The sequence below is a fragment of the Phocoena sinus genome, chromosome 17 (genome assembly GCF_008692025.1).
Source record: "Phocoena sinus isolate mPhoSin1 chromosome 17, mPhoSin1.pri, whole genome shotgun sequence".
Classification (NCBI taxonomy): domain Eukaryota; kingdom Metazoa; phylum Chordata; class Mammalia; order Artiodactyla; family Phocoenidae; genus Phocoena; species Phocoena sinus.
The window spans coordinates 16,531,794-16,553,870 of record NC_045779.1 but is presented as its reverse complement, the minus strand read 5'-3'; the positions used below and the strand labels follow the sequence as shown (position 1 = coordinate 16,553,870).

Below are 22,077 nucleotides of genomic sequence, written 5' to 3'. Positions count from 1 at the left end.
TATATAAGTAGTGAAAATGCAGAAAAGGTATTCAGTGGATATTATGTGGCCTATCTGGATGAATATAAAATCAAAATTTGGCAAAAGGCTGTTCAATTTGGATTATAATTTGTCCAAATGCTATTGCTTTTTAAGACCTAACTCAAATTCTGTATCCTCCATGAAACCTCTTCCTGGTTTCCTCTCCCTGTCTCCACTCAGGTAAATATAATAGTTCTCCCTCTGAACCTACATGATTTTTCTTAGCACTATTCCACATTATGTAATGGTTCTATGTGTTTATATCGCTAAGAATAGACACTGAAATATATGTTAATATTCTATTAATAATTAGTGAAAATTATTTACATTTTAAAAAAGCAAATGATTATCAGCCAGATCCTAAATTGTAAGTAACAGATATCTGGCTAAACGAAGCAAAAGGTTAATTTGTGAAAAACATATTGAAGGTCTCTTGGAAAGATATTTGGAGAAACAAGCTTGGGAATAAAAAGCAACCATGGGTCCTGGAAAGGAGGAGCCATAGCAGGAGAGTGGTCAGCATCCCACTCTACAATAAAAGACCCTGCTTTTCCCTCCTGAAAATGCCCTCGCAGAAGACTGCACACAGTGAGACAGGGATAATTCTCAAGATGAAGAAAAGAAAGGAAGGTCAGAGGGAAGAAGGGAAAGAGAGAGGGAGAGAGTGAGTGAAATATCAGAACGGCCAAAATAAAAAAATAATGGAAATACTGAATGCTGACTGGGATTCAGAGAAATTGAACCACTCATGCCTTATTGATGGGAATGCAAGATGGTACAGCCACTCTGGAAAACAGTTTGGCAAACAATTCTTATAAAACTAAACATGCAACTACCATCTGACCCAGCATTTGCACTCTTGGTTATTTACCCCAGAGAAACTGAAATTTATGGTCACCTAAAAATCTGAACATGAATATTCATAGCAGCTTTATTCATAATAGCCCCAAAATGGAATCAGCCCAGATGTCCTTCATCAGGTGAATGGTTAAAGAAAGCATAGTGTAGACATGCTGTGGAACACCACCAAGCAATAAAAGTAATGAACTATTACTATATGCAATAACTTGGATGAATCTTCAGGGATTTACGCTGAGTTAAAATCGCCAGTCCCAAAAGATTACGTACTGCGTGATTCCATTTATGTAACATTTTTAAAATGACAATTTTTAGAAATGGAGGACAGAAGTTAAGGACGTGGTGGGAAATGGGCAAAGGATGGAAGGACATGGACGTGGTTATAAAAGGGCACAGGAGGGATCCCTGTGGTATTGGACCTGTTTGGTATTTTGACTGTGGTGGTGGATCCACAAACATCCATGCGTGATCAATTTTAATGTAATCTTAATACACACACAAATGAGTCTAGGTAAATCTGGGAAATTCTAAATAAACTCTGTGAATTGTGTCACTGTCAGTATCCTGGTTTTGAGGTTATACTATAGTTTTACGAAACGTCAGTGTTGGAGGAAAATGTGCAACACACACAAGGGGTCTCTCCATTATTTCTTTCAACTGCATGTGAATGAAAATTCCCTTAATAGAAATTTCAACTCAATGCGCACGCGCGCGCACACACACACGCACACACACACACACCATTATTAAACACCAAGTAGGGGGCGAAAATTCATCTCCCTGCTAGCAGCTGAAGGATAATAGTGTAACAGTATAGTATAAATAATAGTATAGTAAAAGGGACAGGTGAATTACTAATTTCCAAAAAGTGTGAAAAGTGCTATAGTTACAAGTTTGTGCCACAGGCTATGGAAGATGGAGGGCCTGCAACAAGCGAGGAAGGATTCACAGAGGGTTTGACATCTTTGCCAGACTGCAAAACCAAAGCTGAAGCTAACTAGATGGTTGGAAAAAGAACAGAGCTGAAGGACTAGTGCGTGGAAAGGCAGGAAGCCTGGAAGATACGGAATGTTTAGGGAATGGCTTTGAGAGTGCTGAAGCTTCAGGTGGAGTCACAGGAGTCTCAACCATGAACAGGATTGTACTCTGTCCTGAGAAGTTGTCATTGGGTCCTTGGGCAACCTATGAGCCAACCAAGAGAGTGAACTGGTTGTGTCACCTTAGCTGAGTGTCACGACCTGAGGGAAATCTCATTTAAGTCTTGATGCACATCGGTAAAATAGGGATAACACTGTTGTGAAGATTAAGTAGACATAATTAACTATGTTACTAATTATTAATTAAGTGGACATACATCTAAAGAGTTTAACACTGTATTCAATAAATATGAACTCATAGTAGGAAGAAGAGGAGGAGTAATAGTAGTTACCGTGCTGAGACCTGCAGGAACCTGAAGGACCACAGGTGAGGTAGTGATGCTGGAGTGAATGGAAGGTTGCATAACAGACACGGTGAGGACACAGTGTAGCACCTCTGAGAGGCAGAAGGAGCGAGGGGAATGATCCTGTGGAGAGAAGCATAAGGTGTCACCAAGGAAGGAAAACTAGAATGTATTAAGTGACTACCATGTACTTTATGATATTAGCTCATTTATTCTTCACAACAGCTCTATTAAGACAGGTATTATTATTCCCACCATGTAGTAGAGGAAACAGACTCAAAGAGGTAAACTTGCCAAAGATTATATAGGTAGTAAGTGAAAGAACTGAGATTCAAAACCGGGTCTTTGTGTACAATGTCCCTGCTCTTCCCACTACACCAGTTAAATCATTTCCAAGTCTTAGTAAATGGCCCATAAAAAAAGTTCACCATCAGTAATAAGTAATTCTATACAACAACTAATTCTCTATGACTAATAGGGTTTTTATGCCTCTCAGCTCCCCATTCCCCCAAATCACTCTATTAGAAAAAGAATAGAAAAAAAGTCAACAGGAAAGGAACACGTAATTGATTATGATTATAGCTGGCATTCTAGATGTAGAGAAGATAAATGATTATCCAAGTTGAAGCTGAATGTTTGATAGCACCTTATACTGTCATCGAGTAACAATTACCCCTCAGCTCTCACCTTTCTCCAGTTAAAATCCCTTAATGGTTTAAACATAATCTCCCAAGCTACACACCAAATTAAAACACAAATATCCAGGAATTTGAAGGAGGAAATTCATAGGGAGAGAGGAAATAATGGCGGTCAGCTCCTTGGCTTTTACCCTAGCTAGGTTCAAACCTTTCATTTCATGTTAATTTACCATTTAGAGCCCAGGTAACAAATCTACTTAATCTCTAGGTAGTATATAGACCAGGAAAAAAAAATCCTAGCAATGATTCTCTTTAACTACTTTCTACTACAACAAACACTAAAATCTGTGATTTGCTATTTATCTATTTTGCTTTTTCTGAACTGCAGAAATATCTTATTCTCCTTGGTATTTTATATAAAATACTTATATCTGGACATCCCTTCCCTCCTCTGGCTCATCCACCCCCCTTAAAGTGATTCTGATTTAATTGTCTGGGGTGGAGATCAGAAATTAAACTTTGCTTGAAGTTCTCTCCATGTGATTCTAATGTGCATGCAGGCTGAAAACCACTGCACTAGACTAGAATCTCCAAAAAGTGACTATGTCAGCTTTATTTATCACACATCTCCAGTACTGTTCAGACAAGTGATAAAAACTCAGTAAGGGGACTTCCTTGGTGGCGCAGTGGTTAAGAATCCACCTGCCAATGCAGGGGACATGGTTCAAGCCCTGGTCTGGAAGATCCCACATGCCGCGAAGCAACTAAGCCTGTGCGCCACAACTACTGAGCCCGTGAGCCACAGCTACTGAAGCCTGCACACCTAGAGCCCGTGCTCTGCAACGAGAAGCCACTTCAGTGAGAAGCCCATGCACTGCAACACAGGGTAGCTTCTGCTCGCCACAACTAGAGATAGCCCGCGTGCAGCAACGAAGACCCAACACAGCCAAAAATAAATTAATTAAAAAAAAACAACTCAGTAAATTGTTGCTCTCAAGGCGCTTACCATCTAGAGCTTCGTTGTCTAATATGATAGTCATCAGCCACATGTGGCTACTTAAATTTATATTTAAATTAAAGTTAAATTAATTAAATTTCACCTCCTCAGTCATACTAGCCACATTTCAAGTGTTTAATAGCCACATATGGCTAGTGGCTACCATATTGCCCAGTACAGATACAGAACAGTTCCATCACTGTAAAAAGTTTTCTTGGGTAGTGTAACCCTAGAGATTGTATTATTAGAAGAAATTTTAAAAAAATAGATCTTAATTACATAGCTGTGGGATGTATAGAGCTACTTGTATATATAGCATACAGTACACTGCACCAAAATTATTTTACTATCTTTTATGTCATATTTTATATAAAGATAGTATCTTTACACACTACTGCACCAGAATTATTTTATCACTCTACTATCTTTATATAAATGTCTATGGCTATGCCAATCTATGTTTCTTTGCATAGATCAAAGAACCGTCAAGTTGCCTCACTTATCAAAACCTTTTACTACGTGCCTTTAAAAATTTTTTTTTAATAATTTAAGACTTATAGAAGAATTGCACAGATGATACAGAATGTTCCTGAATACTCTTTACCCATCTTTCTCTCAGGCTAATGTCTACATAACTATAGCTTATCAAAACATTTCACCCGTTTTTCCACTAAAGTCCCTTTTCTCTCCCAGGATCCAATCCAGTGTACCAGGTTGCATTTATTCATCATTTCTCCTAGTCTCCCCCAATCTGGGACTGTTTCCGTTTTTCCTTTTTAATTTATTATTTTTTTTTTTTTTTTTCATGACATTGACACTTTGGAAGAGTGCTGGCCAGGTATTTTTGTAGGCTGACCTCAGTCTGTGTTTGCTGTTTTCTCATAATTAGATAGGGAATATGGACTGGGAGAAAGAATATCACAGAGTCAAGTACCCTTCTCATGTATCATATCATTATATCAGCCTGACTTACTACTGGTTAATAAGGTTAGTGCAGTTAACTTGATCACTTAGTTTTTTGTTCACTGCATGTTTTTCCTCTGTAAAATTCACTATTTTCCCCCTTTCCATACTTTATTCATTAGAAGCAAGTTACTAAATCTATGCCTGACCCAAGAGGAGGGGGATTGAACTCCACCTCCTGGAAAGGCGAGTATCAGGAAATTGTGGAAATGCGTTAAAACCACAATAGTGATTAATAAATATCATGGGAAAGATACACCGAGGCTGTGTAAATACCCTGTTTCTCTGTAAAGTTCTGCCCACAAATGTTAACATTCATCTGTGGATCACGCCTGTAACCATTATTACTAAGATGTTCTAATGGTCATTTTCTATTTCCCTCATCCTTTCTATATTTATTATTTGGAATTATTCTCTAAGGAAGATAAGTCCCTTTTCCTCCTTTTGCTTATTTATTCAATAATTTAATCGCATCAGTATGAACTCAGAGATATTGATTTTAGTTCTTAGGTTAAAATCCAGTATCGTGTATTTTGTTGCTCAAATTTGTTCCAGGTTTAGCCATTGGAAGCTCTTACAGATTAGCTTCTGTGTTTTATTAACATACCTTTATCTGTCTTGTGGGTTGTCTTTCGCACTTCCTTGCTTTCTGGTGCTACAAGATGCCACAGATTCCTCTTGCATTTTCCTGATATAGCCCTAGAGTTAACTGTTTCTCCAAATTTTTTTTTGGCAGATTGGTATTTAGAAACTAAGATCTGGGCATTAGGTGTGCTCATGACTACTAGAGTGTCACTGCTTCTAGGCCCTCTCAGTGAAGTTAGGCTCCCCACCACTGCTTATTTTTAATTTCTTTCTCTGACAGGGAGAAACATGGTTCCCATCATCTACAATTAATTTAATTATTTGCTCAACCCTCCTACACATGTAAAGTAGTTTCAGAATTGCTAACCAAATGAGAAACTAAATTTGCTGACTAGAATACAATTTCTATGTACAGTTCCTTTTTGTCTTTAGCCTGAGAGTATCCAATCGAACACTCTTCCAAAGTAATTTAGGTCTGTTTCCTTTTCCCTACTCCCTCCAGAGAAGTTATGTCATACATTTGTAATACAGTTTATCTCAGTCTTCTTCCTGTCCTAGAATCTTCCAATATCCTAATTTTCTAAAAAATTGCACTTTGTAGCCAACCCCTACTCCCTCTACAACATATAACCACCACTCATCTGTTTTCAATTCCAATAGTTTTACCTTTTCCAGAATGCCATGTATTTGTAATCATGATATATGTAAGCTTTTGGGTCTGGCCTTTTTCACTTAGTAAAATGCAAGTAAGAGTCACCCATGTTGTTGTGTGACTCAACAGTTGAATTAACAATTTCCTCCTTTTTTGCTGCTAGGTAGTATTCCATTTTATGTACACAGATTATTTATCTCTTTACGTGTGTTTCCAGTTTTTTTGTGATTTATGAATAAAGCTGTTATAAATATTCATATACAAATTTCTGTGTGAACGTACGTTTTCTATTTACTTGGGTAGATTTCAAGGAGTACGATTGCTGGGTAGTATGAAAAATAGACATATAACAATAAAAAAAACTGACAAACAATTTTCCAAAGTGACTGTATTATTTTGCATCATTTCTCACCAGCAATGAATGAGAATTCCTGGTGCTCCTTGCTAGCATTTGTTATTGTCAGGTTTTTGTGTTCTTGTTGTTTTAACCAATCTGTTAAGTGTGCAGTGGCATTTCATTTTTTTAATTTGTATTTCTCCAATGACTAGTAATGTTAAGGTTTCTGCTGTCCATTTATCTTTGGAGAATATCTGCTCAGATCATACAGAATTTCTTCTATGTTTTCTTCTGGAATTTTTATATTTCTACATTTTGCATTTACATCTATGATCTATTTTGAGTTAATTTTTGTGAAAATGTGAGGTTCATGTGTCGAGGTTCATTTTTTGCATATGGATGTCCAATTGTTCCAACACCATTTGTTGAAAAAACTATTCTTTCTCCAGTGAATTGTCTTTGCATCTTTTTCAAAAAATCAGTTGACTACATTTATGTGGGTCTAATTCTGCATTTTCTATTCTGTTCCATTGATCTGTATCTATCCTTTCACTATACTACACTGTCTTGATATTTGTAGTTTTATATTGATTGAGATCAGGTAGTATAGTCTTCCAACTCTGTTCTTCTTTTGTTCAAAATTGTTTTGTCTATTCTACTACTTAGCCTTTTCACATGAATTTTAGAATCAGTTTGTTGACATCTATAGAATATTTGCTGGAATCTTTATTGAGATTGTGTTGACTTGATACACTGGGGATGAACCTGGTATATATCCCCATTTATTTAGATCTTCTTTGATTTCTTTCATCACTATTTCATAGATTTTCATCATACAGATCCTGCACATATGTCTTCTAACTTTATGCATAAGTACTTCCTTTAGGGGAGGAGGTGCCATTGTAAATGCTATTCTAATTGTTCATTGCTAGTAAATAAGAATACAATCGACTGACCTTATATTTTGATACCATACTAACTTCTGTAATTAGTTCCAGGAAAGTTAGTGTAGATTCTTGGGTTTTCTACATCAACAGTCATGATGTCTATGAAATGAAACAGTTTTATTTCTTCTTTTCTAATTTGTATCCCTGTTTTTATCTTTCCTGCCTTATTGCACTGGTTAGGATTTCCAAATAGTGTTGAATAGGACTGAGGAAAGAAAACATACTTGCCTCATTCTTGATCTTGGAAGAAAAATGTCATCTCTCACCATTCAACATAATATAAGGCAGTAGGTTTGTTTCTGTTTTGGGGGTTTTTTTGGGGGGGGCAGTGTTTATCTTTTGGTTTTTTGGTAGATGTCCTTTACTAGGTTAAGGAAATTCCTTTATTCCACTAGTTTACTAAGTGTTTTTATTATGAAAGAATGTAGACATTTATTAAATGCTTTTACAGCATCTATTGAGATGATCATTTGGTGTTTCTCTTATAGCCTGTGAATGCATCAAATTATATTAATTGGTTATGAAATGTGAAACCAGCCTTGTATTTCTGGGATGAAATTCACTTGGTCATGATAGATTATAATTTTTATCCATTGCTGAATGCAATTTGCTCATATTTTATTGGAAAATTTTGGTCTATAGTCATAAGATATTGCTCTGTAGTCTTCTTTCTTTGGTTTTGGTATTAGAGTAATGTTGGCTTGTAGAATGAATTATTAAGTGTGCCCCTTCTATTCTCTGGAAGAAAATTTGAGGAACTGGCATTATTTCTTCCTTGAATATTTGGTAGAACTTGTCAGGGAAACTATCTGGGTCAAAAGTTTTCTTTTTTGAAAGGTTTTTCACTATAACTTCAATTTTGTTCATTGATATGGGATTTTTCAGGTTATTTGTGCTTCTTTGGTGAGTTTTAATAGTTTGTGTCTATCAAGGAATTGATTCATTTCATCTAAACTGTTAAATTGATGAAATTAAAGTTGTCCACGTACAATATCTATCCTTTAATGTCTGTGAAACCAGTAGTGATATCTCCCATTTTCTTCCTGATATTACTCCTCCTCTCTTCTTGATCAGCCTGACTAGATAGAAGTCTATCAATTTTATGATGTCTTCAAAGAATCAGCTTTAGATTCCTTTGATTTTTCTCTATCTTTTTCTGTTTCCAATTCATTGATTTCTCCTCTAATCTTTATTATTTCCTTAGTTTTGGGCTTAATTTAATCTTCTTTTTCTAGTTTCTTAAGCCAGAAACTCAGACTGTTGATTGGAGATATTAAGTATTTAATGCTATAAATTTCCCTCTAAGCACTGCTTTAGGGGCATCTCACAACTTTCAATACTTTGTATTTTCATTATCATTCAGTTCCAGATACATTTTAAAAAATAAACTTTTAATTTTACAATTTCAGGTTCACAGAAAATTATGAAAATAATACAAACAATTCTCATATACCCCACACCCAATTTCCCTTATTATTAACATCTTATATTAATGGTACATTTGTTTGGGGCAACTATGAATAAAGATGCTACAAACATTCATGTGCAAGCTTTTGTGTGAACATGTTTTAAAATCAACTGGATAAATACCTAGGAGTTTGATCTCAAGGTTGTATAATAAGACTATGTTTAGCTTCGTAAGAAATTGCCAAACTGTCTCTTGAAGTAGCTGTATCATCTTGCATTCCAACAAATAATGAGAGTTCTTGTTACTCATCCTTGCCTGCAATTGGTATTGTCAGGGTTTTTAAAAAAAATTTAACCATTTGAATAGGCATGTAATGGTATCTTGTTTTAAGGTGAAATTCCCCAATGACAGATGATGTTGAGCATCTTTTCATATGCTTATTTGCATCTGTATAATTTCTTTGGTGAGGTTTCTGTTAAGATCATTTGCCCTGTTTTAATTGGCTTATTTATTTTCCTATTATTGAGAGTTCAAAATATTTTAAAATTTCCCTTGAGACTTCCTTTTGGATTCATGGTTTATTTAGAAATGTATTGTTTAATTTCCAAATATTTGGAAATATTCCACCTATCTTTTATCTTTTATATTGATTTCTAATATAATTCCATAATGATCTGAGAACATACTTGGTATCATGTCCGTTCTTTTAAATTTGTTAAAGTTCACTTTGTGACCCAGAATATGGTTCATGTTAGTGAATGTTCCATGTGCACCTAAGAAGAATGTGTATTCTGAAGTTCTTTGGTGGAGTTATAATGTTAACTATGTCAAATTGGTTGACATAGTTGGTAGAACAAATCAGGTCATTTATATCCCTATTATTTTTTTTTTTTTTTTTTGCCTAACTGTTCTATCAATAACTATAAAGGAGGGTTGGAGTTACCAATGATAATTATAGATTTGTCTATTTGTCCTCTCAGATTCATCAGTTTTTGCCTCATGTATTTTGAAGCTATGCTCTTAGGTGTGTATACCTTTAGGACTGTTAGGTCCATTTGCAGAACTTACCACTTTATCATTATGTAATGTTCTATTTTATTTCTGATAATATTCTTTTTCTGAAGTCTATTTTGACTGAATTTAATGAAAACCCAGTTTTGGCTTTTTTGGGGGGAGACAGGCCACAGTGTTTGACTGGTACAGGTATATCCTCCCGTTTATACCACTTCCCTTTTATGAAAGCCCTACATTAGTACCTGGTTTTGCTGATTAAGAAATCTGAAGAGAATTTTTGCTCTTCTGAAAAAAGGCAAAAGTCAAAAGGGGAGAGGGAAGAGGTACGGGGCAAGATAGGGGTAGGGGATTAAGATACACAAACTACTATGTATAAAATAAATAAGCAACAAGGATATATTGTAGAGCACAGGGAAATACAGCCATTATTTTGTAATAACTTTAAATAGAGTACTGTCTATAAAAATATTGAAAAACTACGTTGTACACCCAAAACTAATATAACACTGCAAACCAACTATACTTTAATAAAAAATAAATAGCGTTCAGCATTATTTTGCAGCATAGAGGCAGTGCACCCCCAGCAGAGAGAGTGGCACTACTAAGCTTCTTCCCGAGGAACTACACTGAGCATCTCAGTTTCAAGCCACCATAGCTTTGAGCTGTGTGACCATCTGTGCTTTATCTCGATTTATTTTTTGCATCTGTTAGCAAGATGTGTCCTAAGGTAATTACTTCTTTGCTTTAAGCCATTTTAGCTTACGAAAGGTTTCATAGGAACACTCTACTTCTGGAGAGCCGGGGGTGGGGGGTGCCTGTATATGCTTTTACTTTTAACCTATCTATGTCTTTATATTTAAAGTGAGTCTTCTATGGACAACATATAAGTTAGCCTTCTTTCTAAATTCAGTATAGCAACCTGCCTTTTTACTGATGTATTTAGACATTTAAAGTGATTATTGTTATGGTTGGCTTAAAATCTACTATCTTGCTGGCTGTTTTCTATTTGTTCCATTTGGCCTTTCTTGCTTTTTTGTTCACTTTCTGCCTTTTCTGAATGACTAAGCATTTTATGATCTATTTTATCTCCTACAATTACTTATTATTTATACCTCTTTTTAAAATGATTAATAATCAATTTATTAAAATAGTTGATTTAAGCAACTACAATGATGACCTCAATCTCTAATCCTGGCTCAATGATAGAAGTAATCTGCTTTACACTCTCAGGAGGATTGTCCAAGTCAATGAGTCACTGTGAATCCTCACCTGGAAATGCTCCCAAGTCTTAGAACCGTCACCACAAAGAGTTTATCTCACAGTGATTCTCAGTCCTGGTAGACATCCGAAACAGTCCTTTCACTTTAAGGTCCTTTTCCTTTGAGCCTGTGATCAAATCAGCACACACCTTCCCCAGGGATTTTACGTGGCGGACAGTTAGGGTAATTCTTACTCAGTGAACCACCCCTTCTGGGTCCACCGGTGTAGTTCCAGTAGCTTTAAAAGCCATGGCTGCCACATGGCAGGAGCATAACTTTGTGACTGACTTCTTCCTCAGCAAGAAGGAACAGTGGTGAGTCAGGAGCAGTGGCCACAGTATCTTCCTTACGGAGGCTTGATACATTTTTTAACACTTAACTTTTTAATGGTTAATGAGTTTTCCTTCAAATAGTATTATGTCATTTCATATACAATGTAACAGGACATTCTCAAGTCCTCCCATTCCTTGTGTCACTGTGGTCATAGATTTCACTTTTATTTATGGAATAAACACATTATTACAAATTTTGCTTTAAATAGTTAGCTTTTACAACAATGAAAAATGTATTCCATTTTAGCTTCATTCTTCATTCTTTGTATAAATCCAAGTATCTGGTATCATATTTCTTCTACCTGAAAAACTTCCTTTAACATTTCTTGCAGAGTAGATCTGTGCTAACGAGTTACCTCAAGGTTTTTTTGTCTGGGAAAGGCTTTGTTTCTGCCTCACCTTTGAAAGATATTTTTCACTGGATATAAGTCAGGTTATTTTCCTTTTCAGAACTTTATAGACATCATTCCATTGCCTTCTTATTTACATGGTTTCTAGTGACAAGTCTGCTGTAATTCTCTTCCTTGTTCATTAATGTAACGTTATTTTTTCCTCTGGCTGCCTTCAAGGTTTTCTCTCCGTCTTTGGCTTTTGGGAGTTAGAATATGATGTTCATAGGTGCTGAGTCTTTTTAAAATTCTTACTCATCTTCAATTATTTTTTCTGCCCTCTTCTCTTTTTGTTCCCCTGGAGTTCCATTTATGCATGTTAGGTCATTTGGTATTGGCCTTTCGCCCTTGGATGCTCTCTTTTTTATCATTCTTTTTTTTTCTCTTTGTGTTTCACTTTGTGTAGTTTCTGTTGATCTATCTCCATTTTCAAGCTCACTGGCTCTTCACCTACCTCAAATCTACTGGTAAAATATTTGAAAGCATTCTTCATCTCTGTTACTGAATTATTCTTTTCTAGGATTTTCATTTTTATAGTTTCCATGTCTCTGCTAAAAGTATCTACGCAACCATGCATGTTGTCTACCTTTTCCGTTAGAGCCTTTAACATATTAACCATAACTACTTTAAATTCCCCATTGGATAGGTCCAACATCTAAGTCATATCTGAGTCTGGCTCTGCCGACTCCTTTGTCATTTTAAACTGTGGTGTTTTTTCCCCTCTTTGTATGCCTAAAGTTTTTTGTTTAAAGTTGGATGTACTGTACAAGACAATAGATACTGAGATAAATAATTGTTATACTTGGACATGGGCACACCTTTCCTTCTGTTGGGCTGTTAATATAGGGGTTCATGCCCATCAAGTCAGGAGTTGGGCTGGGTTTGAAGCTTGCTTCCTGCTTGGCTCTGGGTCTCCCACTTGGTTTAGGTTTTTTTCCTTTGTGCAACAGACAGAGATTCTCTTTCTTGCAGCTCTCCCAGCTGAATTCCACTCTTAATTTTATTTGACAATGATAGGGTAATGAAGGTGGAGGAGTGGGGAAAGGAGGTACTGTCTGATGTTCTTACTAAGCCTCAGATTTAGGCAGGCATTGCGAACCTGGGTCTTGGGTCTGTGACATTCTCAAGTACTCCTGTTCCTTCTCCAGGGTAATACTGGGTCTATAGAGTCCCAGCCATCCCCCAAAGGTCTTAGTCTACACATTTCTTTCCTTTTCCCTGCATATTCAGCCTTTTGTTCCTCCGAGGTGATAAAGAAGATGAATCTGGCAGTGTTTTGGCAGTGGCTTCTGTTCTCTCTCCTGCTCCGGCCAGTATCACAGGGGAAGTTTTCTTAAGCCTCTCCCCACTCTGCCCTGTGAGTTCCTAGAGGAAAATCATTCATGAGATTGTGACTCCCTACACACACATATGTCTGCAGCCCCAGGGACTTCACACTCCCACCCAACCTTTAGAAATTCATTAAAAATTTCTAGCTGAATCTTCTCTTTGGCTTACATGGATTTGGCGACATCTTTCTTTGCAAGTACTTGTCTCTCCCCATATTTCAGGGTAGTTGTTTGCCTTGCAAACTCAGTTCTCTCACGGGTTCAAACGTCATTAATTTCCAGCTTGTCAGCTTTTTCTTTTGTTGTTTGTGTAGAAGTGATAGTCTTTTCAGCACTCTTAATTTCCAAATTGAAATAAGAAGTCTTATTCTACAAAGAGGCAATTTGACCCATCCCACATATCGCTAATAAAACAGGTAAAGGGCCTACAAGTTTTTAAAAGGAAAAAAACCCTAGTCTCTGGTTCCTGCCATGTAATTAATTAACCAGGAGTGTGACTTCAAGCAAGAAAAATGGACTGGTAAGACTTAATTAGACCCATCACTCCAAAAGGATCAAATGGTGTAACTATGTGAAAGTGATCTAAAAAGTATTTTAAAAAAAAGATATGGGATGAATGCAAAGTATGAACTTCTATTTTATTCTTTAGTTGAAGACTGTATGATAAAAATAAAATAGGTGTTTTACGTCTGGCCACATAAAGATTCAGATCAGTTCAGCAACATTTAATGAGTACCTACTATATGTTAAACTCTGTCCTAGTCATTTCTCCATCTGGGGAATGAAAAGGACATAGTCTGTGCCCTTAAAGAGTTTTTAGTCCAGCAGAGAAGACAAATTATGTTTAATTTGACTCAACCATTTAATTATAAATATCTGAAACTAACATCTGTCCACTTCATTTTTAGAAGAAAACTGAGTAACACAATATACACATATGAAAATAATTTTTTTTACAATTAAATTAGTCCACATTAGGATCCTATTTTAAATTACAAAAAAATGACAACTAATTTTCTCTCAAAATATTACCCTGATTAAAAATTCATTAAATATGAGAATTCTTCTTAAAACTAAAGGAATATTTTACTCTTTAAGCAATTAATTTCTATCTCAGATATTGTAGTAGCATGCATTAAAGAGTTAAAATTTGTCATCACCAGGGAAATTACATTAATAATACTTAGTTTTAAACAAAAGCGACATTTTTTTGTATTACTTAGGTAGTTCCTTAAATGATTTACTCTTTTTTTCCATTAGGTCATTTATAATTGAGGGGTTCCTAAGCCGAACAGTTAGATGCAAAAACATGTGTTCAAAGTTGAGACAGAAATGGCAAATGGCCACATTCTTAAGATCATGTAATTGAATGAAATAGGGAATTCAATACCTCAGCAGATGACAAGTTCAAGGATGACCCTGTTTTAGCAAAAGCTAAGTTGGAACACATGAAACCATCAGATTTTGAGTTTTCATGTGAATCATTTTGGAGCACAAGGATTTAATGAATGTATGAGAATGTGTCCTTGGATTAGAATGCATTCCTACAGAATGAGAATAAGAAATATGAGAAATATTAAACAGAAACAAATATAGCATTGTTAATTTCTTACGATGTGACTAAAAGACTTGAAGTGAAGGATTGCTGTGACTTCAGAGGTGGGTTACTTTCCCACAATGCACCTGCATGTAAAAGACAACTGTAAACAGTATATGATTCTGTTCAGAGTCTGTTCACAAGCCACCATCAAACTTGGCTCAGTCCTCTTTACACAGTGCTAGGTTTGTCTTCTGGAACTAATTACATTAAAAATTCAAACCTGCTTATGCTTGGGGCTCAACAGTAGAATTACCTAAAAACAGATATCTATATCTATACATATATGGATATATAAAAATTATGAATTTGAGGACACAATTTGAGAGCATTTTTGATACTCAAAAATGTTTGAAATTAAATCAATTGTAATTTAAAACTCAGTTGGTAAATGGAAATATTCTATCTTCAGTTCATGTGAGTTATTTCATCAAACATAACAATAGATGATGAGCTAAATAGTTAACATAATTAATTCAGACCTTGCTCTGTTTATAACAAAGGCAAGTCAAACGCCTGCAAGAACTGTGAACTTTTCTATGGTTCAGGGTCAATCTGAACAAGGGTACCAGCTGTTCCATTAGATAATGTCTTGGATAAAGTCACTCTTGAATGAAAATTTTCACTTTGTAATAAGGCCTCACAACTGAAATGACAAAAAAAAAAAAAGATGATGACAAATATCTGAGATAATCCAGAATGAATTCTTTTCCATGACCAAATTTATCTTCTAAGCCAAGAAAGAAATAATTAGCATTTTGCCAGACTCTACACTTTTGCAATGGTTTAGAAATAATACAGTATTAGTACAATGAGAACATGTATTCAAAGTGAGAAAGCAGTTTACTGTGATCTTACTTCCCACCTTCAAGAGAAATAAAAATGAACAGCTACTTTTAATTTTCAGACCTATTTGACAACTCGAAAAATTAGGACATTCAATGCAAAAATAATACTGGAATTGTTTCTTGTTCCTTCTAAAAGTGTCATTCTTTCATCTTCCAAACACCTATCCATTGGTTATGATGGGAAAGGAAAAATATACTTGTCCGTAATAGAAACACAGGTGGGAATGTTAATAAACTTATTCTTTTATTTATTTATTTAATTTTTTATTTTTTGGCTGCACCGCGCAGCTTGCGGAATCTTAGTTCCCCGACTAGGGATCAAACGTGGGCCTGGCAGTAAAAGTGCTGAGTCCTAACGACTGGGCCGCCAGCGAATTCCCTTGACAGATGTATTCTGATGGCAGCTGCTCTTGAGGTAGTAATGAGATTTAAAGAATATACTTTACTTGTACAGCCAAAACTTGCTAACCACTTGAAATGGTTAGCTATATAAATGAGAGGTTATTTTTAGATTTTATTTTTATATTGCAGGTTTTCTTTTTTAGATGGCAGAAAATCACAAAATAGTTTGCTAAATTTCCTTCACCCGAGTCATAACGATTGCTGGGAATTGAGTAGCAGTGTTGAAGATTTGCTAATAGTAAATCATGTCCTTTATTGCAACTGTGGCTTTACAATGATTTGAATTATGCTGGGATTCTGTTCTAGACAATTTGAAATCAAACAGGAGAATGTCAATTTCTTGCAACCAAGACATCTCATACCACAATATGATACGCATGGCTGCTACACAGTAATAGCCGAGCAACATTTTTTAAGCAGAGAGCAGTTAGTGTTCTTTTTCAAGGCAGATGTTTCCCAGATTTGCTATTGTCACTCATTAAGAAAGTAAGAAGTCTGTGAGTTATGATAATGTGAGGTATGATATTGTACATGAAATCACATCCATAGAACACCACGGATTTTCTCTAATTCTTCCTTTGCTTGCTTTAATTGGTTCAGTGTGACTGTTCTGTTAGTGTAGAAATACTTATGTTGTCTGTGTGATAAAATGTAACCAAACAGAGAAAATAGGTAGGTGGTGGGACTGCTGTTGAAGTAGGAAGGAGGGTAAATATTTTAGTTAATAGGACTCATATCTTCAAAAAGTGTGTTGCTTTAAATTAATTATGAAGAAAAATTATTTGGGGCATTTTATGAGACTTAGCACATACTGAATTTGGGGAACAACGTGCAAACTTTGGAGGAATTCAAAGCACTGTACAAATACTATCCAATGAACGTTTCCATGTAACAGAACAGAGGAGGTCTTACTGTGGCCATAGTTTACTGGAGCAAACACAGTTCAAACAGCTTGATAGGGACTACGAAGCACTTAATGAGGTAGAACAATGAGTAGAGCAAAGCCTGGAATTTTTTACCTCCTAGAGACTTAGTTTAATGCCTAAATTATCAGAAAAATAATATGTTGATCTACCAAGGAGTGACTGTAATTTTCAACCTAAAGTATAACTCCTTAAAGCTATCTCCTTGCCTAAAGTGATCTCAAAATTCGAAATTGGATAGATGAGATATGTAATACCTTGGTTAATAATCTATTGTTGACCTGATTGACATTACCATCCATTTAAAAAGTTATGATAATTTATCATCCTTTTTCTCCTTCTTTCATTTCTTCTAAATGTTTGAGTAGAAATATCTTCCTTTTAAAAGTTGAGATTTTTAATAGCTGCTATTAAAAATATGTATCTTTTTAGGGACTTCCCTGTTGGTGCAGTGGTTAAGAATCCGCCTGCCAATGCAGGGGACACGGTTCAAGCCCTGGTCCGGGAAGATTCCCACGTGCCACGGAGCAACTAAGCCCATGAGCCACAACTGCTGAGCCTTCGTGCCACAACTACCGAAGCCCACGCGCCTAGAGTCCGTGCTCTGCAAAGAAGAGAAGCCACCGCAATGAGAAGCCCGTGCACTGCAATGAAGAGTAGACCCCGCTCGCCTCAACTTCATGTGCAGCAACGAAGACCCAGTGCAGCCAAAAATAAATAAATAAATAAATTAATTAATTAAAAAATATATATATACACATCTTTCTTAAAAATTGATTGACTCTATAGGGGTCATTAGTGGTGAGAGAGGTTTCTATTTTCCCACAGCAGTGGCTCATGGTATCTGTGCAGGGCTCCCAGCTGGCCTGCTGCTCAGGACAGAATTTGCAAACCCACATTTCATATTGCCTCAACGTTGCAATGTGAGATGCCTTACGGAAATAAAAACACAATAGCTTAAGAGACAATCAGTGGAAATACAAGGATGACTCTTTTACAAAACTTTAAATGAGAAGCCTTTAAAAGGTACTATTTTTCTCAAACAAGTGAAGAACGATGGCAAGACCCACATACTACTCATGACACTTGCACAATTTAATGCAAAGCACTGAACAAAATATTAAGCCTTCTAGTACAGAAGATTCATAATTCAGTAACAACACCTCCTGCACATAACTTTCAGAAGTAGCACTTAGGAATTCATATACCAAATGCAAACCCACAGACTCAGCTATCGGTATAACAATAATGGCTCCAAGTTTAGTAATTCCAAGTATGAGAATTATGCATGTTTCTTCTTTTTTCCCATTATACTAGAACCATAAAATTTATTTCCATCCAGGCAGCCAGAATGTAGAGCCAATTTATTATGATTATAATGACACAAAGAAGGGGGGCCTATGGGTCAAGAGGAAGGGACTTCACAAATATAGAATCACCTCTTTGCACTGATGTCAATACCAAGGGGATTCTGAGGCTGACTGGGGATCCCAGATGTCGTGGATGAGATTTCTATACAGATGAACTGCTGAGCTCTTGACTGGATTTTCTAATGCCTTCCTTCAATGACACTCCACAGCTAAACTCTACTCAGCTCTGATCTGAGTCGAGTTTGTGGCAAGGGCAATGGTGAACTGAGAAACCCCATGCTGAAAGGGAACTGCAGTCTGCAGAAAGATGCTGGACTTACTACCTTTTGATGACACTGTTCCTCTACAAAATAAGTGATTCTGGCATCACTTATTGATATTATCGGTAACAACCTGTAATTAGGTAAGCTCTGGAACCAAGAAGAGGCAGCTAGAGTTCATGAATTAGCTTCTGACCACCCAGAATGCCTCCACACAGTGAGAAGTAACAGATGGAGACAAAATCTCAGCACATTTAACAATCTGTCACAATTGAGAGAGACTGTACTCTTGGCCAAAAGAGAACTTCTATCAGCAAAAGATAAATCTCTTTAAAGCAATCCAACTACAACTCACTGAGTGACTACTATGTACTGGGCATTATCCTCGGGTACTTCAAACAAATTATTTCACTTGATTCTCAAAAGTCTCTGAGAGAGATTATATTATCCCCTATTTTACAAACTGAGGTAAGTAATTACAGCTAGGGAGTGATGAAGCCCCTTTAGACAGGTTTGTCCCAGCCCAAAGCTCAAGCTCTCCCCACCGATATCCCACCCTGTGGTAGATTAAAGGTGGTGGCAAATACCTTGCTACTCTTCTAATTGAAGGATGGAGTCTAATTGTCTTTCCCCCTTGAATCTGGGTTGGCCTTAGGAACTTGTTGACCATTAGAATCAGGTAAGGCTTTAATAAGTCTTGCAGCTTACACCTGAGACCTCTTGATCACTCATGAAGTCCTGAGTTGCCATGAGAGAACACGTAAAGAGGCCCCAAGACTAAACAGGAAGGGGCCCCAGCTGAACCCAGCCTTCCAGCCATCCCCATCAGGGTGCCAGGCATAAGCCATCCTGGACCAGCCAGACCAGGCCAGCCATCAGTTTAACATCTCCAAGTGACCTCAGCTGATGCCATATGGAGAAGAAAAATCATCCACTGATCTCTAGCTAAATTCCTGACAGACAACATCATAAGATGATAAAATGACTGCTGCTGTAAGCACAAAGTTTTGGGGTAAATATAATAAATAAATATTTATTTAGCAATAAATAACTGCAAAAAATTTTCTTCTGTGATATTACTATACTATGAATCTAAAGTCAGCCTAGGGAAAAAACATCGCTTAATATTGCTGAAAAATAGAACATTCTCCTAACATTTGATAAATGGGATATGATTTTTTTGTTTTATTATTCAAGTTAGGATATACTTTGGTGAATAAAGAGAAAGGAAGAAGAGGAGAAAAGAAAAATGCTACTCACAGGTAACATGTTTGAAAGGTGCTAAAGAGAAAGAGAAAGTGTATTAGTCAGGATTCTTTTGACTTTGTGATGGAAGCCATAATTAAACTGCTTTAAAAAAAATAAAGGAAAGTATGGAGGGTATTGGTCCACGTAACTGAAAATTGTATTGAGATGCTGACCTTGGACATGCCTGATTAAGCTGTTCAAAAATATCATTAAAAATATGTTTCTCTCCATCTTTCAGTTTCATTTTCCTCTGGGCTGGCTTTATTCTCAAGCCAACTTCCTCCTCCTGGTGACAAGATGCTTTATATTTAGGTTATATCATACCATCTCAGCGGCAGACCCTCCAGCAAAGGGAATTTTCAATTCCAAGAGGTCCAGGAAAGGGTGTCATTTGCCTGGATTGGGGCACACGCCCTTCCCTGAACCAGTTTCTGTGGTCAGGGAAATAAAATGTTCCTAGTGGCCAGGTCTAAGTCAGCAGACCACCCATTAGCCTTGGGAGTAGGTCAGCCCCATCGTGCCCATGTGGTGGAGAGTGGCAGTGCCCAAAGGAACCTCGTGTATTTTTTTCATCATAAGGACTTGGAGGATAAATCCTACAGAGGGGAAAATGTACCTTCGAAGGGGAGTGAGAAGAAAATACCTATTCCTTCTTTACATAATTAAACTCACTTCATCTTGATTATCTAAATCATAGCTACGACTTAATATTTGAAGAAACCTGCTTTAAACAAAACTGTGATCTTCATCTCCTCCACATCCATTTTGCTCTCTCCTCTCCTATTTGAGAACACACTCCCCTGCTCCCCTACTGGTCTCTCTGGTAGCCCAGGGCCCCCCACTAAAGTCCTACCCTCCCAGGTGAGTGTCCTGTTCTCTGGACCTAGTCTTTCTGAGAACTAGACAACTGACATCAACTAGTTGAGCCAGTCACCCACTTGCCCTTGGCCCCTTCTCCCTGTGAAACAAGGGGCCTGTTTAAATAGTCTCTAATGTACCTTAATGAACAACTTCCTCAGACTCTTCACCGAGGCAAACTCTAGAAAGGCAAGTCCTGATCCCTTTGGAGGCCTCACTGCCATGGCTGAGCGACAGGAGGGGACTCTTGCTCTCCCTCACAAATCCACAGAGAGGCAGACTGCCAGCCTCCTCCTCCCTCTGGAGAGTGATGAAGTCAACACTCCCTGTCTCCTTCCTCCTTTCCTTGCTCCTCCCCTCAGGATGGAGGGCTGCTAATATGTTTGGTGGGAGCCTGGCTTCCATGAGAGCCTGTTTCTCTGCTTGATGAGATGACAGGTCACTCCTCGCCTGTGGCAGGGCGTCTAGTTCTCTTTGACCACCCGGGCTCAGGCAAGGACAGCCCCCTCCTCCTCCTGTCTCTGAGCACTGACCTCTTTGGAAGGGCCTGCTCCACCCGCGGGGATACTTGCCATTCTCTCTGTGCTCCAGCTCCTCCCGCCCTGCAGAAGCAGCCCTGGAACTGGCACGGAGTGGACTGGAGGCTGCCCAGCAGATTCGGCTCTCTTTGCAGATACAAAGGTTTTTATTTGGCTTGGGAGGCAGGGGACACTATTTTGGCCTCAGGTCTAAGCCACGTTCTCCAGTGTAGATTTCCCAGAGCCCTGAATTTTGTTCTCTACATCTCTGCCTAACAGGATGATGCTCTGAACCCCCCATCTGGCTAGTGAGTCTTCCCTCTATAGGTGAGAACCTGGCAGGGAGGAGAGGTAATCCTGAGCTCTTATCTGCCTCTAACAGCCATTTCCAAACTACTTTCACATGCATTCTTATCATTTCATTCTCAAAACCACCTTGTGAGACTGCCAGGCAGGGATTATTCCTTTCAATTTACAGCCAAGAAAATGGAGATTTAGAAAAGTTAAGTGACTCATCCATGGTCTAGCGAGTTAGTGGTGGAATGGCACTAAGTCCAGGTCATCAGACAATGAGACTAGACTCTTCTAATCAGAGGCACACCAACATTCTACAGCTTCAGAATTCTACACGAACATTCTACCAGAAGAACAACTCATCCAGCAGTTACTACCTGTCCCGCAGATCACAAAAATAACACACTGAAGATGTTTTAGCCATGTAGACTTGAGTGAACATTATGCAACTGGATGCCCTGGTGAAACTGTGTTACTGGGTTGTTTCAGTTGTTTTGAAGGACCTTATTGGCCAGGATATTGGATATCACTAGAGAGAATGCAAGCCTTAAAGCCTGTCAGATGGAGGCAGGCTGTGCACCTGCATCCAG

General features: G+C 37.4%; 1 pseudogene; it reads right to left on the bottom strand.

Moving 5' to 3' along the window:
* Nucleotides 1-11,017: 11,017 nt before the first annotated feature.
* Nucleotides 11,018-11,371, bottom strand: LOC116742728 (annotated as a pseudogene).
* Between the last annotated feature and the right edge of the window lie 10,706 nt (nucleotides 11,372-22,077).